Source organism: Elephas maximus, chromosome 10, assembly GCF_024166365.1.
Source record: "Elephas maximus indicus isolate mEleMax1 chromosome 10, mEleMax1 primary haplotype, whole genome shotgun sequence".
NCBI lineage: Eukaryota > Metazoa > Chordata > Mammalia > Proboscidea > Elephantidae > Elephas > Elephas maximus.
The window spans coordinates 86,357,946-86,365,504 of NC_064828.1; positions in this window are offsets into that span (position 1 = coordinate 86,357,946).

Consider the following 7,559-nt stretch of genomic DNA (forward strand, 5'->3'; position numbering starts at 1 on the left):
TGTGCCATCGAGTCAATTAGGACTCATATGGACCCTATAGGGCAGGGTACAACTGCCAGATAGGGTTTCCTAGGGTTTCTTTACAGGAACAGATTGCCAGGACTTTTCTCCAGCCGAGTGGCTGGTTGATTCCAACAACTGACTTTTCGGTTAGCACCAAGTGCTTAGCCGTTGTGCCACCAGGACTTCTAGAGTTAACATATGACCCAGCAATTTCATTCCTAGATAATATATATCCAAGAGAAATTAAAACATATGTCCAAACAGTCATAACTGAATGTTCATAGCAGCATTATTCACAATTGCCAAAAAGTGGAAACAACCCAGATGTCCATCAACTGATGAATGGTTAAATCAACTGTGGTATATTCATACAATGGAATATCATTCATCCATAAAAAGAAATGATGTACTGATACATGCTACAACATGTATGAACCTAGAAAACATGCTAAATAAGTCAGTCACAAAAGACAACATATTGTATGATTCCATTTATATGAAATGTCCAGAATAGGCAAATCTATAGAGATAGAAAGGAGATTTGTGGTTATAGGGGTGGGGTGGGGTGCCGGTTGTGTGTGTGCAGAGTTGGGGAGAAATGGTGAGTGACTGCTAGTGGGTACAGAGTTGCTTTTTGGGGTGATGAAAATGTTCTGAAATTGAGTGTGGTGACAGTTGCATAACACATAAATATACAAAAAAATCATCAAATTGTATACTTTTAATAAGGGAGTTATGTGGTATGTGAATCACACCACACAAAATAAAGCTGTCATATAAAAAAGAGTGGAACCACTCATAAGATTCGTATTATGCTAAATAAAAATTTTTAATTTTTGATAAATTAAGACTTTTGTAAATTAAGAATGGGTATCTAAATTTCAAGACTAACAAATCAAAGAATGAAAAACAAACAAACACCAGTTCATTCAAACTCATGACCACCTCATATACTACAGGGTAGAGCTACTCCATAGGATTTTCTTGGCTGTAATCTTTAAGGGAGCAGGTCAGCAGGACTTTATCCTGCAGTGCTGCTAGGTGGGTTCAAACTGCCAAACTTTAGGTTAGTAGATGAGCACAAACAAATGAAATACATAAATTCTACACTGATAGGAGGTGGGGAAACAACAACAACATTATGTCTCCTTCTTCACCTGTCACTACAAGAGATGGAACATCAAGGTCTGGGGCCATGCTATTCACCTTGAGTCAGAATGTCGAGGGCAACTGGTTGGTTGGTTGGTTATTCCTTTAAGATAATATACCATGCCATGATAAGGAAAACAGATGAGAGTTCAAGATGTCTTTTTTTTTTTTTTTGGTATTCTAGTTATATCCTGAGAATCTGCATGCTTGCTACTTTGTGATTTCTCTGTTAAGAGAAAATAAGAGCTCCCTTTTGTAGAAAAGTTATAATTGCTTAGCATCCCTGTCAGACATACTGAGTATAAACAGGGACGGATTACCCAATAAGCAAGGTAAGCACGTGCTTAGGGCATCAACAAAACAGGGGCCACAGTTGTCTAAAGCAAAGACGCGTAGATGCCAAGCAGACAGGACACAAGGAAAAGCGAGTGCTGCAGTGGAAGGGAACTGGCAGGGCACTAAATGAAACTGATAGCAGCTCCAGTGCGTAAGAATGGGCCAGCGGGAAGTAAAGTTCACACAGGGTCACAAGGCTGCCCCCACACACGGTTGTTTAAGCTATGAGGCCCCTACCACTTCATCACCTTCACTGATATCTGTATCTTACGGTGCCCACCCGTGTACTTGAAACTCCTTATCTTGGCCGACCTCTTGTGTGTATACTATTCTTTCTAATAAACAAGAGGTGGGGTTGGGCTGTTGAGTCTAACTCTTGCTACATTTACCCAATATGCAACTGGATCCAACATCATGCAGTTACTGGGCAAGGACAGATTACATTAATAGATAACAGACCTCTAATCCATTTTGGGAAGCCCTGCTGGTGTAATGGTTAAGAGCTACAGCTGCTAACTAAAAGGTCGGCAGTTCAAATCCACCAGGTGCTCCTTAAAAACCCTATGGGACAGCTCTACACCCACCTATACAGTTGACATGAGTCAGAATGGGCTTGATGACAACCGGTTGGTTTGTTTGTTTTTAAATCCATTTTCAGAGAACCGTTTTGTACATCCACATCTGCTGATCCAGCAACTCCAGGCAGGAGGACCAGCTATATATAAAAAACCCAATATATAGCTATATATAAACATATCTATATGTGTATAACTCACCTATCCCATTCCAATGTGTGAGTAAACAGAAGAGAGGCCACCACAGATTGTCAGTGTTGAGGGTTTCCACATGCCTCAGTCTGTCCCTGGGTACAAATGAGGACGCAGAATGTCCCAAAGGACAAAAGCAGCAGCCAGGCCATGTTCGCAGAGCTCAGTCGCAGACAGACTCTTTATTTTCCCCTCCTAGGAGGTAATCTGGAATCTCTGCCTGGGCCTTTAAAACAGTTTACCTGAAAAACTACCAAAAGCTGAGAAACCAATGCAGATATTTAATTAGTCTAATGACTGCTTGAGATGGTACCTTGGGTTGTGTAAAAAAAAAAAAAAAAAACCTGCCTGAGCCATTTTGAGTTCTTAGAGTTCTGAGAGTTCTACCCTTCACTCACTGACTTATTTAAAAAAAAAAAAAAAAAATCTATTTACCTTAACTTTGAGGTCTGGCAGGGAAACATTTTGGCAGATTCACTGACAATATAAGATTGTGAGTGGCCTCAAAATTTGATTAGACGGTCACTTAAAACTGTGAGGCTTAACCTCTTCAAGGTAGACTGGTGGAGTGTTGAAATAGATTGAGGAGTTTGATAGTTTCCCTTTTCCTTCTCTCATTTTGTATTTGGTGATCAGCAAAATTTTTTTACGTGTGGTATTATTTCAAAAAAGTGCTCCAAAAATCCAAAAGAGAAATCTACTTTTCCCAGTAGGTAAAACAGAGTGAGTAGCAACCCTTTGGGATGTCTCAAATAAAATTCTCATGCCACCAATGGTCAACATGGGGTCAGATCTTGCCATCAGAAACTGACAAAATTGGAAAGACGGCCTTAACAGAAACCAACTGGAGAAAATCATACTGAATGTGAAAATGGGTATGAGATCCCAAGAAGTGCTGTCAGATAGCCAGCACTAGTGTGGTTCCTGGCTACAGCTTTAAAGTACTTGTGGTAACTTCTTCATGGCTTCATTGACAAATATACCTTATCCAAATTTAAGGACAGATTTGAATATTCCCAAGGCAAATTAACAGACATAAATCTTAATAAGTCAGCTTTGAAATAGGAGGACTTGGAAAACTGTGATATCATGACAGGAAGGTCTATTTTGGGAGAATTAGAATTTGAAGAATGAGCCCTGGGGGTGCAGTGGTTAAGCACTCAGCTGCTAACTGAAAGGCAGGCAATTCGAACTCACCAGCTACTCTGTGGTAGAAAGATGTCCGTGGCTGCCACCTGTTCCAGGCTGCTTCCCTAAAGATTACAGCCTTGGAAACCCTATGAGGCAGTTCTATCCTATCCTATAGGGTTGTTATGAAGTGGAATAGACTCCCTGGCAACAGGTTTGGGTTTTGTTTGTTTGGTTTTAGAGTTTGAAGCTTGGGATGGGAAGATGAGGAAGGGGTTGAGGGCACTGTCTCTCCTGGCTATTCTTCCTGGGCTTGCAAAAAAGAAACCAGGATAAGCAGGGAGCATACAGCCAAGTTCTCCTCAGACCAGATTCTCTGACTTCTCTTCTTCCTGGGGTGTTGAAGGGCATATTCATTTAGTTCTTCTCTGTAAATCTCTTCAGACTCTCCAGGAATCAATAAAAGGACCCTCAGGGGTAAGGCTACCAAGGGCCGGTTAATAGATACAAAATTAAGAAGAGTCCCTATGACTCAGCAGGAAACCCAGCTCTAACTATAAAGTACAATCAGACTCCTGGAGAATCTGTGGTATATTAGCTATTAGGATCACAGGATAAAGGCAGAAGGACACTCAAATTGACCAGGCTGAATTGGGGAAGAAAAGGTCTCCCTCTGAAAATTACACTACAAGAGACAGATGCTCTGTTTCTGTGTCGGGTGAGATTATGAATATTACCACCAGAGGCATTTCGTAAGAAAGGCCTGGCGATGTACTTCAAAAAAATCAGCCATTCAGAAAGGGCTACGTGAACCAGAGACTACATCAGCCTGAGACAAGAAGAACTAGATGGTGCCCGGCCACAACTGATGACTGCCCTGACAGGGAACACAGCAGAGGACCCCTGAGGGAGCAGAAGAACAGTGGGACGCAGACCTCAAATTCTCATAAAAGGACCAGACTTAATGATCTGCCTGAGACTAGAAGGACTCTGGTTGTTATGGCCCCCAAACCTTCTGTTGGCCCAGGACAGGAACCATTCCCAAAGCCAAATCGTCAGACATGGATTGGACTGGATAATGGGTTGGAGAGGGACGCTGATGAGGAGTGAGCTACTTGGATCAGGTGGACACTTGAGGCTATGTTAGCATCTCCTGCCTGGAGGGGAGATGGGAGGGTAGAGGGGCTTAAAAGCTGGCAAAATGGACACGAAAAGAGAGAGTGGAAGGAGGGAGCGGGCTGTCTCATTGCGGGGAGAGTAGTTGGGAGTATGTAGTAAGGTGTATAAAAGTTTTTATGTGAGAGACTAACTTGATTTGTAAACTTTCACTTAAAGCACAATAAAAATTATTAAAAAAAAAAAATCAGCCATTGAGAACCCTGTGGAGTGCAGTTCTACTATGACGCACATGCAGTTGCCATGTGTTGGAACTGTTTTGGTGGCAACTGGTAAGGTCATTATGGGATGGCACAGAACCAGGCACCATTTAGTTCTGTTTTACACAAAGCTGCAATGAGTCAGAGCTCATTCAATGGCAACAAACAACAGCAATTAGGAGATTTTGAGGAAGGAATCAGAAATGTTAAAAAAAGAGACCATTTAAATCAGCCTGATGCAGCAGGCTGCCCCAATTGCCCAGATGATCTGTTTTTCATTCAAATGCAAAGAATTTAGTAGCCTATTTTCCCAAAGATCTACATCCTGCTCTTCCAAATCGTTTTTTTTTACCAGGGATGGAGCTATTGCAGGCATGGATGATGTTGGTGAGGAATAGCCAGAAAACTGGCAGCTAAGAATGTGTTTTGGGGAGCCAGTGTCTTATTCTGTTCATACAACTGTTGCTCAGCCAAACAGTCTGGTCATTCCTTGCTAGTGATTTAACACAATTACAAAAGCAACTGATGCAACACCCAAAAGAGTTAAACTCTCAAACTCCACAGTAATAGTTGCAGCGAGGGCAAAACTCCTGGCAAGCACTCAACTAGGGAACTTCCACTGTTCGAAGTGCTGGGAAACGAATCAAAAGAAGGCTCGCAAGGATAATGATAAAGCTGTTTTTGAATCCAGACACCAAGTGACTTTTGAAAACTGTCGCTTCCATTCAAGCTAATCTCTAGGAGCAGATATTTTCTATGGTGGTTTCATCTCTCCCTGATATTGTTCTTTCTTTTTTTGTTAACTTTTTTATTGTAAAATAATTTTAGACTTTTAAAAAGTTGCAGAAATAATATAGAGTTCTCATATATCCTTCATCCACCTTCCTCTAATGTTAACCTTCTGCATAACCACAGTACGCTTATCAAAACTGGGAAATTAACATTGATACAAGCTATTATATTAACCATGACAGTGGGTTGAAATCAACTTATTGCTATCTTGGGGATAGGACCTACTCAAATGGGTAGTATACTGGGTACTAAAAATCAGACAAACTAAATGAAAACATGTGGAGCTCTTGTGTCTCCACCAAAATTGTGAATATGCAACAGTATCAGACCAGGGTCAGGAGTGAAATCACAGCCAAGACACTGGAGTAAATGAGAGTCTGTCTCCTCCCCAACTCTTTCCTCCTTTAACTCTCAGTTGGTTCATCAGAAAAGTAGATGATCTCAGATGTTAACTGAGGGTTACAGAAAACCAAATGAATTTGTGTGAACTGTGGCTAATGCAGAAACCCTGGTGGTGTAATGGTTAAAAGCTACGGCTGCTAACCAAAATGGTGGTGGTTCAAATCCACCAGGCACTCCTTGGAAACTCTATGGGACAGCTCTACTCTCTTCTATAGGGTCGCTATGAGTCAGAATCAACTTGACAGCAATAGGTGGTGTGGTGGTAGTGGCTAATGCTATGCCTGCCATTGTTTCTCTATAGGAAGATCTTCCTAAATTACCTAGATTAGTATCCTTTATTGATTTTACAAGTTCACTGTTTTCAATCCCAAAATACTGTAGACATCAATAGAAGTTTACCCTCATTTAGCAGCCAACAATTTATCATCTATCTTGCCTCCAGGATATTTCAACTCTCTTACACTTGTCAAAACCTCTTAAGGCAGGATTTAAACAGGTGGCCTAAATCTAATTCAAATGCTGAAATTACTTCTCATGTTGATGATACACTGATTAGAGATGACTCAGAAGCAGTTGTCTGTGAAGCTCAGTCTCTCCTTATTGAATTATAACTGAACGGCAATGGGCTATTAATCAAGGAAAAGTTCTGGGGCCCTCCTAGAGAGAAAGCTTTCTGGGAATGTCCTTATCTGGAGTAATCAGAAGAATTCTACCCTAGATCAGGAAAAGGCTTTTGTCCATCAATCAAGTCCCCGTCCCTAAAATAAAGGCACAGGATTTAATTGCTATGTTTGATACTTGAGAAAGCCTGTCACATATCTGGGTATTATGCTACAGTCACTCATCAAGTCACTAGATAAGCACTGAAATTTGCATGTGGCCACTCCCCTCTCATGAGAGCAAACGTATGTTCTTAAAGCAGCTGATTCTTTAAAAATTATAAGCACTCCCTGGTTGGTCTGTACATTATCTCTTTCTTCCATGGAGTTCCTAGGTGCAGAATTCTCAGAGGAGGGTGCCGTTCAACGGCTGAACCCAGGCATCTTTCACAGGCTGCTTTTCCCTCAAAAGCCTGGGAGCCATTTCTGTGCCTTTCTGGATCCTAGCTCTTGACAGCAGCCTGGCCCTTGGGGATGCATGCAAGAGATGCTGCTTCTCTACCTGTGTGAGTGCAGTTCAACTACTGTGCTGGTAGCCTCAGAAGCCCAGCTAAGTGCTTTGTAAACTGAGTGTTCCTTGATTGGGGATGTCCTGTAACACTGTAGAACTAGCTGCAGTTGAGTCGATTCCAACTCATGGTGACACCATGTGTGTCAGAGTAGAACTGTTTTCCATAGGGTTACCAATAGCTGATTTTTAAAAACTAGATCACCAGGCCTTTCTTCTGAGGCGCCTCTAGGTGGACTTGAAACGCCAACCTTTTGGTTAACAGTTGAGCAGGTTAACCATTTTTACCACTTAGGGACTCCAACACTATAAGTAGCAGGCGTTAATATTTGGCAGTGTTAGTTTAGGAGGCAGACTGAGGAAAGCTCACTGAACTCTGAGACCTGGCCAAGTCTGATATCTTTTTGTCCATTTTATAAATATTATTGAGCTTCTACTT